The following is a 12392-nucleotide window of genomic DNA, read 5'->3' on the forward strand; positions in this document are numbered from 1 at the left end:
GCAGCGCCAGCAGGCTCTCAAGACGATTCAGTCGCGGCAGCGCCAGCAGGCTCTCAAGATGGTTCAGCCGCGGCAGCGCCAGCAGGCTCTCAAGATGGCTCAGCCGCGGCAGCGCCAGCAGGCTCTCAAGATGGTTCAGCCGCGGCAGCGCCAGCAGGCTCTCAAGATGGTTCAGCCGCGGCAGCGCCAGCAGGCTCTCAAGATGGTGCAGCAAAGGTGGGCCGCGGCAGCGCCAGCAGGCTCTCACGGTCTCTTCAGGTTACAGGCAAGGAGTTCTTCTGGTGTCGGCCGTGACAGCGTCAACAGGGCTTCCAGTCCAGGATACAACTGGCGTCCTAATCCAGGGCTGGCCCAGATATAGGGCTGGAATCCTTTGATGTCCTGACCCTCGCGCCTGGGGGTCAGAGGGGCCGGGATGATGGTGTCCAGACACCCTGCAGGGGGGTGGGGCCAGCGCCCAGGGAGGCCGGAGGGTGATCGAAACCAGGCGTCCGGGGACGGCTGGAGGGCCATCGAAACTCCCTTTTCTCCGGGATCTGTCGAGTGGCCACTCGACCACCTGGGTGGATCTTGGTGCCTCGATGTCTGGGCTTCGCTGGGGCCTGGGCCGGGGCAGAGGCCACGTGGTCGTGACGTGGTGGGCCCAAGATGGAGTCGGGCGCGGCCTCGTGCTTAGGTCGTGAGGGGCCCATGATGGAGCCAGGCCGGTAGTGGGGGTCCGGGATGGTGACCGGACCAACAATGTTGGGACGTGCAGTGTCAGGCAAAAGGGCTGCCCGATGCTGGGTGTAGGGCTGATGTCGTCCTGGGCCCGCTATGCGGGAGGGGTAGGACCACGCCATGAGGCCGGGTCCAACACTGCCTTTCACATTGGGCAGACCATCACTTTGCCCACGTTCTTTCCGCATCCCTCAAAAAAGGAAGAGAGGATCCACCGTCTGGACCCAAAACGTGCGCTCTCTTTCTATCTGGACCGCACACAACAGTTCCGGGTGGATGACCAGCTCTTTGTTGGATACATGGTTGCCAAGAAAGGTTGTGCTGTGCAAAAGCGGACCATCTCTCGGTGGGTGTGCATAAAGGCTTCTTACTCCTTGGCTAAAAAGGAGCCTCTGTGGGGTTGCGCGCCCACTCTACCAGGTCAACGGCAGCCACTACTGCCTTGGGACGCTGCGTTCCATTGCATGACATCTGTCAGGCAGCTACGGGGGCCTCGCTGCACACGTTTACCACGCACTACTGCCTGGACAGCCAAGTCTGGAGAGACGGTTTCTTTGGCCGTTCTGTTCTCCAGGACTTTCTGGTGTGATCTAGGTTCGCAGACCCACCACCGGGGTTGGTATTACTGGGGTATCTATTCTAAGGTAAGGAATCTATCACTATGTGTTTCTTTCGTATGCACAAGTTGCTTACCTTTGGTAACGATATATCTGTAAGAAACATTATTGGTGATGGATTCCTTACCGCCTCACCCATCCTCCCCGTTCTGCAAATCTATTTCTAGGGTTAAGGTTATCCCTTTCAGGGCCCTAGTTTCATGCCACCAGTGGTCAGTTTCTTTCATGGCTCTGTGTTCTTGTCGCAGAAAGTCGTGTACAGAACTGACGTCAGCGCGCGTGGGCCCGTCTAAGTAGCTCCGTTGTCATCCCGGCGCCAACGACGTACGCGTAGCCGCGCGACAACGCCTACCGATGCGCAGGGGTATTGCTCACGAAAAAACTTTCTGTATCCAGTTTGACACCTGAGGGTAATTCTAAGGTAAGGAATCTATCACTGCTAATGTTTCTTACAGATATATTGTTTCCGAAGGTAAGTTACTTGTGCATTAGCAGGACCCAGTGCACTTCCAGTCGAAATCACATCATTCAACAGTGGGGGTGACTATGTTAACAAGCATTTGCAATGCAATAGGTCTCGCATTCCTAAAAGTTTGAGCTAATTACGTTGCATTAATTAGAACGCCAATAGCTCAAACTTTTAGTAATGCGACACTTATTGCATTGCAAATACTTAAGGACTGAAGGGGAGGCAGGTAAAAAAGAGACAACAGCAACAGGTAGACCACAAAACGCAGGAGGCGGAGAGGGGTGGGGGCGGTGTGAGGGGCAGCCAGCGCACAGCTGTGAGGAATGGTGGATTGATGGGCAAAATTCAGGAGGGGGAGCTTGAAGTGGGGTTGGGGATGCGTACAGGGCGTTCATGGGCGAGATAGATGGGACCTAAGCGGAAAAGGCAGCAGCCAGGGCAGAAATAGAAAGCACCTGCAGGGGAGAGAGGAAGGGGGTGGGCAACAGGCTGGTACAGTTATGACGCGCCCGGAAGGGGAATAGACAGCACTGGAGGTGGTTGAGAGCACCGCCTGCACAAGAGTACACTAGCAGTTTCCCCGCTACAAAATACAAGTCGGACTCGGGCGGCAAACTGTGCTAAGCAGGGCTCGAGTCGGGGTACCACGCGGGTGGACGGCGTCCCCCCAATTATTTTACCGGGTGGACGCTGTCCCCCCTGCCAAACAGCTGGACTTCCCTCTTTGGCCTCTCTGGGACGAGATCAGAGCTCACAGCACGCTGCTCACGCGCTGACTTTTCAGATGCAATCCCATCTAAGGGGCGAGCGAGGGGAGGCAATGAGCCCGATGGTGCAAGCCACCTTTCGTGACTTCACTTCCGGTCACATCGTCCCCCCACTTCTTTTTTTAGGACTTGTGCCCTGGTGCTAAGCAAAGATTTTTAGCTAATGTGTTTTAAGCCGCACCCTAATTCCATTAGCCCGCCCCTTTGAGAGACCACCGTTATTTCATCCCACTTAAAGACCCCGTGGGTATATGTTTATGCATTTGCTTACGTGTTTACTATAATCGCAGAGACTGGAGTTGCAACGGTTGTTGAGGAAAGTATTATGTTTGTATGAATCGTTGCAGTACTCCGAAGCTACCAGTAGATGGAGCCCGTAGTGTGCAGTGAGAATGAGCCCACTGCGGGAATCTGATTGCCCTCATGGTTAACAATAACTATCTGATGCTTCGTGAAAAGACATGCCTTTTAAATTGTACATACTAAGCAGCACCTTTCAGAGCAGGTAACCGGAAGGCCTAGAATGATGGCGAGCACTGAGATGCGAACTGGTAGAAGACGTTTGCAGGAGGTAAACCGGAGTAGCATCTTGTGGGGTGGGATCATGTCTCTTGCACCTTTGACAATTAGGTGGCCTGTTTTGCATCTGGTAAGCAAAAAGAAAAATCCACCTGCAAAATCCACTGGTCAGGTAAAATAGTGGGTTTTGTGGAGACAGGAACTAGTGTCAATCTGTGCTCATATTTCGGAGTTAAGGCATTTAATTGAGACTGTAAGTGTATCACTCTTTCGAGTGCATTTTGTTAAGACGGGGAGTAATGGGACATGAAACATGGCTTTTTTTTAGTCCAATATATTGAGAGAGGGGATGACGTGACTGCACTGCTTGTCTCCTTATATGTCCTTATACTGAGACCGGAAGTGATATCACTTCAGTACTTTTGAAAACGCCTTTCTGTCGAGAGAGAAAACCTTAGTTGTCAATGCTCATTTCATTGGAGTCCAAGGTGTTAAGGCCAGAAGCATTATCACTGCTTTATAGATTCCATTTTTATCGAGACGGGAAGTGAGGTACCCTCAGCTTGTTGGATTCCATTTTATTGAGACACTTAACACTTCCAGGTCCTGCGGGCCTGTATAGCCCACAGTTAACACTGTCACCCTGACCAGGCATGCACAGTTAACACCGGACTTCCTGACCAGCATAGTTATCACTGGCGCTCCAGACCTGCACACACCCCACGTGTGCACTGCTATCACCGTCACAACTGGTCTGAAGGATGCATAGATTGCTAACACTACCTGTGGCTCATGGGGCTCCCATGTGAAACGCTGCCAGCCTTTACACACTGTACCCGCTGCTAGCACCAACCGCCCAGGGCAGCGAATAGCCCGTGCACCTGTCGCCCTACAATCCATAATACATACAACAGCCCTGTGCACAGAGGACCCTGGCAGCTCCAGTGCACACAGCTGGTTTACCTGTATCCCCTCTGTTTATGCCCCTCTTGTCCTGGCCATGAAGTATTCGTGCTGCTGCCTAATGTGCCCTGCCCTCTCTTGGACCCTGACTGACATCTCGCACCTTCATCCCGAGGTCCGTCAGACTGGCGCTTAGCTCCACACTGAGGTGACATTCACGACTCCCTGACCCTGGGAAATTCACAGGTCTAAAGCAGACTTTTGTCTCTGAAGCCCTTGTGCCAGCAGTGGGCTCAGAATAGATGCCTGCCACTGCGCACCTGGCACCCTCGACAGCTGGCATTCCACCAGCAGGGCAGAAGACGAGACCCCTCTGCGGAGCGGAATGTCTCTTCCCGCAAGGAGCCACACTCGCCATTAGGAGACAGTGATAGAGTTTGAGAAACAGACAATGAGCCATTGCCTATGAAAGTAAGTCGGGGGAGAGAGGACAGTCAGGCAAGATTAGCGCCATTTCATGCGCTCCTGTCTCTGCACACATATTCTTTCAGCGGCACCAGCCCAGGTGGGTTTCTACAGACCTACTTCATAACAAGAGCCATGGCATTCGCACTGAAACCCAGCTTTATAGTAACACCCAAGAGACAGAGTGGGTCGTGCGTACTGCACAATCTGGTGCCAGGTCTCTGTCTGAGCAACAGACTGGATGGGGCCTGAAATAAAGTTGCGCAGCCTGCTGTATGCTATAAGAACAACAGAATGAAAACCTTATCACCCGACAGCTCCCGAACGTGAAAACTACCTCAGAAAGACCAACAAGCGGCAGGGAATGCGTTATCTTTCACTTCCGATTGAAAAATAGAAAAAGCCCGCGAGTGGTGCGCGGTTGCCTCTTAGAGCCATGGCCTATTGGTGTCTATTCCGCACACCAAACGCGTAATAGACATCAATAGGCCATGGGCGGAGCAATGCGCCCGCCTGTGGCCTATAGCGTGCAGTCTTTCCTTAAAAGACGCACGCAAAGGCCAATAGCTGCCCACAAAAGGAAAAACGCACGCACGTGCGATTCCTAGGGCAGCTACCAAACCCCGTTTTTCACCTACTAAAGGACTCGTGCTGCGCGAGCACTGCTGCGCAGGGCACGAGCCCTTAAAAGGGGAACTTTCCTACACCTGTAATGTTGTTTCCTGTGTAATAAGAATCTACGCTACATGTAGGGTGTAGATGACAGCTGACTTGCTTCTTAGTGCATTAGTTCACAAATGTCATTTTCCTCAAGGCGTGATTCATGAATGTTGCTATGTTCTTGTTTAAAAAGTAACACTTAAGTGCCTCGCCGTGTAGTGTTAAATTCTGATGTACAACAGATGACAGACTTTTTAATATATAAATAAATATATACAGTTTCTGATGGACACGTATAGGTGCAGTTACTTGCCTTAGAATACTGCTCAGGCGCAAGAACGCATATTTGACCTTCTGCCAGAGCAACAGTGAGTGTGCACCCTTGACTTGGAGAAAGATTGGGACCTATGCGAGGTCCGCAATTACTTCTCGTTTTCAGCAATGTACAGCTTCGCCTCTTGGTCCCGTGTCACCTTAAGGTGCATGTGGGCACACTTTGCCACACAAGTTCAAAGACTCTCCCGAGCCTAAGCTCCAGGGACGCACCTTGTGGGGTCGGTCACCGAGATATGTTTTCTTCAATCGTTGTATGGCTTTAAACCTTATGCCCTAAGAGGGGACATTGTTTCTTAGCACACTGGATTTGTTTGATTTTCAGAAGTTGTCAGAAAGCAGACAAAATTGGGTGTGCAGTGCCACTTCCACATCGAAGGGCACAGAATAAAAGAAACTTATGTCGGCGCGGAGGGATTGTGTTTAAACATGGCTCCGCTCTATCACTTCCGGCCCAGCGTGTAGTGAATGCAGATCCTCACGGCGCCACCTTTAAGTGCAGTAGAGCATTTTTGGCACCTGGGGAGTATTCTAATCTGCGGAATCTGTGGCTAGAGTATCCACCAGAAAGCTCATTATTAAAGGTCTCTATGAATTTTGAAGAGACTTTATCATATTCTTACTTGAATTGGCAAACTTTTTCATGGTTTAATTCGTGCATGTGCTCTGAGTGCCACACCAGACCCATGAATCTGCACTTTCAGATAATTTGTTGCCTCGCCTACCTCTAAGGGATATCCAGCCAGGTTCATGACCAAGATAACCGATCTATTAGGAAGAATACATCCATTCCTTGGTCTAACATGTCCAACTTGAGGCCCATTTCCCTTCTACCTTTCTTAGGGAAAATCATCGAAAAGCACACCAATAAACACCTATCCACCTACCTAGAACACTCTGGTAGTCTAGATCCCTCGCAGTCAGGTTTCAGACCTAAATTCAGTACTGAAACAGCTCTAATGTCGGTAACAGACGATCTTCGGTTGTACCAGGACAGAGGTTATTCTGTTGTCCTGGTGTTACTGGATTTATCGGCAGCGTTCGATACGATTTCCCACACCATCTTGATCGAACGACTGTCTGCGAGTGGAATCGGCGGAAGGGCACTGGACTGGATCAGAAGCTTTCTCTCCAATCGCACCCAATCTGTCATCATGGGTGACTTTAAATCGGAGGAAGTTAACATTTCCAAGGGGGTACCACAGGGCTCATGTTTGAGCCCAACGCTATTTAACACCTATGTGGCCCCCTTGGCAGGTGTTACTAGAGCTTTTGGTTTTTGTCCAGTGTCCTACGCAGACGACACGCAGCTGCTTTTCCCTTTTAAAACTCTTACCCCGGAAATTTTACAATCCTTTTCCGAGGGGATGAAGGCAGTTGCAAGGTGGATGTCTTCCAACTTTTTACAATGCAATGTTGGAAAGACAGAGGTGATGCTCTTTGGTGAAGCCAGGATTCAATGGTCCCCTGAATGGTGGCCCTCTGACCTAGGGCCGGTCCCTGTGCCAAAAACAATAGTCAAGAACTTGGGCGTCAGACTGGAACCAGAGCTAACCATGAAGCAAAACGTTAACATCACTGTAGGTTCTTGCTTTCATGTAATTGGCCTTCTTCGTAAAATCTTCCCTTTCCTCCCTGACTCTCATAGGAAAACCCTTGTTCAGGCTCTGATCATCAGCCGGCTCGACTATTGTAACGGGCTCCTGGCAGGTGCAAGTGAGGAGGTTTTGGACCGTTTGCAGGTGGTGCAAAATACGGCAGCGAGGCTGGTGCTAAATGCACCCCCTAGATCTCCCTCCAGACCGTTACTTTATAAGCTCCACTGGTTGCCAATACGTCAACGAGTGAAGTTTAAGACTTGTTGTACCATCCACAAGGGCCTCAACCAATTGGGACCTGAGTACCTGGCGAACAAATTTATTCCTTATGTTCCCATCCGTGCCCTTAGATCTAGCGACCAACTGCTACTAAATGTTCCAAAAATCACTAAAACCAGGTTGGGTGGTAGAGCCTTATCTGTCGTGGGTCCCAAACTGTGGAACTCGCTTCCGTTGTCATTAAGGCAATGTAATGACCACCGTCAATTCAGAAAACATTTAAAAACGTTTCTGTTTGGTTCTTTTTAATGCTTTCCTGCTCACAGTATTTTAACTACCTGCTCCTTTTTCAGTTCTGTACCTGCAGTTACAGCGCGGAGATACTCCCTTGGGAGTTTATTCATAGCGCTATATAAGCCCATAAATAAATAAATAAATAAATAAGGCAGAGGTGACCGTCACCGAGAAGATACTTGTATTTTGCCAGTGGGACTTTGGGAATCTGATGGCAGAGGCGATGGACTACGTTATAGAGCAGAATCAGTGGTTGGGGGAGAGGCTTGCTTGGGGCACTCTGTATCTTTTGTAGGAAACTGTGTAATGTAGTGCATTCCCACTTGTGTCAAAGGTGTCATCTCGATACGTCTGCCACAATCAGATTGTTAGGAGTGAGACTGAAACTCTGCAGTACACCGATTGTGCTGAGAGTAAAACCAAACCACTGGGTACCTTTGAACCTTCTACCAGAACATCCACAATCCCAGAGCTTCCTGAAGAATTCAAGTCAAAAAGTTTAGTTTTGCGAGAATTGTGGTCCATTACTGAGACTGGAGTGTCATGGAACCTCTTGAGTTTCAGATTTATCCCACAGCATGTGGCTCAGTGTAGGAAACTGGCTCTGTATATACTACACAGAATGAGGTATAGTGTAGATAGAGTCCAGGTGACCCCAGAGGTAGGCAGAGGTTAAAGTTAGATATAACGTTACTCTCTATTTGTGGTAGAGTGATCAAGCAATAAGGCAGTATCAGAGGATAGTGTTAAGCATTTGATGCACACACTCAGTCAGCAAATGAGTTCACACACTCAAGAGCTGAACTCTAGGCCAATTGTCTTTGTATAAAAATATACTGTTTTATTTTGGAACCAAGCAAGCCTGGCACAGGTAAGCATTAAATACTTTACAGTAATAATGCGTTGATTGTAGACCAGTTTGAAAATGCTATAGGAATTGTATTTTGTTTGATTTACAGGTGATGCAGTCAGGTGCAATACTTAGCAAATACGGTACATTGAAATGAATAGGCATTTTCAGTAAATTACAGGTAAATTACTTTTGACGTTACTTTTCTAACTCAGTGATGGATACCTAGATTCGATTCAGAAAAGGGGTGGTGATGAACAGAGTGTCTGAATTAAGCAGACCACTCTTACCCAGTCCAAAGATCAGGGCTTGATCCATCACCGTTATTTAGCTCACTGCCCCATCCCAGCTCAGAACCTGGCTATATGCAAATTAGTCTGTCCCTGGCCCAGTGCATCATGGGAACAGGGCAGACCAAACTACCAAGCCAATTCTTCACCAGAAAGGAGACAAGCTTCTGGGGACCGGTTTCTGCCATTTCAGGCGTCGACGGCCCGGCTTGCTTGAATCCTGATGGAGCAGTGAGCAAGGGACTCATGTCTGAGTATACCCTGCCACACCTATAGTGGCCAAAAATGATTCAGAAAAGGGGTGGTGATGAACAGAGTGTCTGAATTAAGCAGACCACTCTTACCCAGTCCAAAGATCAGGGCTTGATCCATCACCGTTATTTAGCTCAGTGCCCCATCCCAGCTCAGAACCTGGCTATATGCAAATTAGTCTGTCCCTGGCCCAGTGCATCATGGGAACAGGGCAGACCAAACTACCAAGCCAATTCTTCACCAGAAAGGAGACAATCTTCCGGGGACCGGTTTCTGCCATTTCAGGCGTCGTCGGCCCGGCTTGCTTGAATCCTGATGGAGCAGTGAGCAAGGGACTCATGTCTGAGTATACCCTGCCACACCTATAGTGGCCAAAAACGATTCAGAAAAGGGGTGGTGATGAACAGAGTGTCTGAATTAAGCAGACCACTCTTACCCAGTCCAAAGATCAGGGTTTGATCCATCACCGTTATTTAGCTCACTGCCCCATCCCAGCTCAGAACCTGGCTATATGCAAATTAGTCTGTCCCTGGCCCAGTGCATCATGGGAACAGGGCAGACCAAACTACCAAGCCAATTCTTCACCAGAAAGGAGACAATCTTCCGGGGACCGGTTTCTGCCATTTCAGGCGTCGTCGGCCCGGCTTGCTTGAATCCTGATGGAGCAGTGAGCAAGGGACTCATGTCTGAGTATACCCTGCCACACCTATAGTGGCCAAAAACGATTCAGAAAAGGGGTGGTGATGAACAGAGTGTCTGAATTAAGCAGACCACTCTTACCCAGTCCAAAGATCAGGGCTTGATCCATCACCGTTATTTAGCTCACTGCCCCATCCCAGCTCAGAACCTGGCTATATGCAAATTAGTCTGTCCCTGGCCCAGTGCATCATGGGAACAGGGCAGACCAAACTACCAAGCCAATTCTTCACCAGAAAGGAGACAAGCTTCCGGGGACCGGTTTCTGCCATTTCAGGCGTCGTCGGCCCGGCTTGCTTGAATCCTGATGGAGCAGTGAGCCACTGGATTCAAGCAAGCCGGGCTGAAGACGTCTGTAATGCCAGAAACCGGTCCTCGGAAGCTTGTTTCCGGTCCAGAGAAGGCATGGCTTGGCAGTACGGGCTGGTCTGTTCCCATGAGGCACAGGGTCAGACTCATTTGCATATAGCCATGTCTGAACTGGGGTGGCAGAGTGGGCTAAAGAACGGTGATGGGTCAAACCCAGATCTTTTGACTGGGTGTGAGTGTTTGATTGGTTCAGATGCTCCGTCCATCACCACCCCCTTTTGTACCGCTTTTGGCCGCCATAAGTGTGGCAGGGTATGCTCAGACGTGAGTCCCTTGCTCACTTTGCCACTGGATTCAAGCAAGCCGGGCTGAAGACGGCTGTAATGCCAGAAACCGGTCCTCGGAAGCTTGTTTCCGGTCCAGGGAAGGCATGGCTTGGCAGTTCGGGCTGGACTGTTCCCATGAGGCACAGGGTCAGACTGAGTTGCATATAGCCATGTCTGAACTGGGGTGGCAAAGTGGGCTAAAGAACGGTGATGGATTAAACCCAGATCTGTTGACTGGGTGTGAGTGTTTGATTGGTTCAGATGCTCCGTCCATCACCACCCCCTTTTGTACCGCTTTGTTCGCCATACATTGGCAGGGTATTCTCCGACGTGAGTCCCTTGCTCACTTTGCCACTGGATTCAAGCAAACCTGGCTGAAGACGGTTGTAATGCCCGAAACCGGTCCTAGGAAGGTTGTTTCCGGTCCAAGCAAGGCTTGGCTTGGCAGTTCGGGCTGGACTGTTCCCATGAGGCACAGGGTCAGACTGATTTGCATATAGCCATGTCTGAACTGGGGTGGCAAAGTGGGCTAAAGAACGGTGATGAATTAAACCCAGATCTGTTGACTGGGTGTGAGTGTTTGATTGGTTCAGATGCTCCGTCCATCACCACCCCCTTTTGTACCGCTTTGTTCGCCATAAGTTGGCAGGGTATGCTCAGACGTGAGTCCCTTGCTCACTTTGCCACTGGATTCAAGCAAGCCGGGCTGAAGACGGCTGTAATGCCAGAAACCGGTCCTCGGAAGCTTGTTTCCGGTCCAGGGAAGGCATGGCTTGGCAGTTCGGGCTGGATTGTTCCCATGAGGCACAGGGTCAGACTGATTTGCATATAGCCATGTCTGAACTGGGGTGGCAAAGTGGGCTAAAGAACGGTGATGGATTAAACCCAGATCTGTTGACTGGGTGTGAGTGTTTGATTGGTTCAGATGCTCCGTCCATCACCACCCCCTTTTGTACCGCTTTGTTCGCCATAAGTTGGCAGGGTATGCTCAGACGTGAGTCCCTTGCTCACTTTGCCACTGGATTCAAGCAAGCCGGGTTGAAGACGGCTGTAATGCCAGAAACCGGTCCTCGGAAGCTTGTTTCCGGTCCAGAGAAGGCATGGCTTGGGAGTTCGGGCTGGACTGTTCCCATGAGGCACAGGGTCAGACTGATTTGCATATAGCCATGTCTGAACTGGGGTGGCAGAGTGGGCTAAAGAACGGTGATGGATTAAACCCAGATCTGTTGACTGGGTGTGAGTGTTTGATTGGTTCAGATGCTCCGTCCATCACCACCCCCTTTTGTACCGCTTTTGGCCGCCATAAGTGTGGCAGTGTATGCTCAGACGTGAGTCCCTTGCTCACTTTGCCACTGGATTCAAGCAAGCCGGGCTGAAGACGGCTGTAATGCCAGAAACCGGTCCTCGGAAGCTTGTTTCCGGTCCAGGGAAGGCATGGCTTGGCAGTTCGGGCTGGATTGTTCCCATGAGGCACAGGGTCAGACTGATTTGCATATAGCCATGTCTGAACTGGGGTGGCAAAGTGGGCTAAAGAACGGTGATGGATTAAACCCAGATCTGTTGACTGGGTGCGAGTGTTTGATTGGTTCAGATGCTCCGTCCATCACCACCCCCTTTTGTACCGCTTTGTTCGCCATAAGTTGGCAGGGTATGCTCAGACGTGAGTCCCTTGCTCACTTTGCCACTGGATTCAAGCAAGCCGGGTTGAAGACGGCTGTAATGCCAGAAACCGGTCCTCGGAAGCTTGTTTCCGGTCCAGAGAAGGCATGGCTTGGGAGTTCGGGCTGGACTGTTCCCATGAGGCACAGGGTCAGACTGATTTGCATATAGCCATGTCTGAACTGGGGTGGCAGAGTGGGCTAAAGAACGGTGATGGATTAAACCCAGATCTGTTGACTGGGTGTGAGTGTTTGATTGGTTCAGATGCTCCGTCCATCACCACCCCCTTTTGTACCGCTTTTGGCCGCCATAAGTGTGGCGTTAAGTGTTTCCAAATTACTCTGAACCCTAACTTCACGCTTTCCGGCCTTTTAATATACAGACCTCCTGGGAACGCTACTACCTGGACAGCCAGCCTAGCAAACTATATCTCACCATTCCTATTA

The 12392-nt window shown here is 50.3% G+C and overlaps 1 protein-coding gene across 2 annotated transcripts in view; it reads left to right on the forward strand.

Annotated features, from left to right (window-relative positions):
* Positions 1–12392, forward strand: part of TTC17 (tetratricopeptide repeat domain 17) — a 516894-nt gene that overhangs the window by 230720 nt on the left and 273782 nt on the right. The window lies entirely within an intron of this gene.

This window comes from Lissotriton helveticus, chromosome 3_2 (assembly GCF_964261635.1).
Source record: "Lissotriton helveticus chromosome 3_2, aLisHel1.1, whole genome shotgun sequence".
NCBI lineage: Eukaryota > Metazoa > Chordata > Amphibia > Caudata > Salamandridae > Lissotriton > Lissotriton helveticus.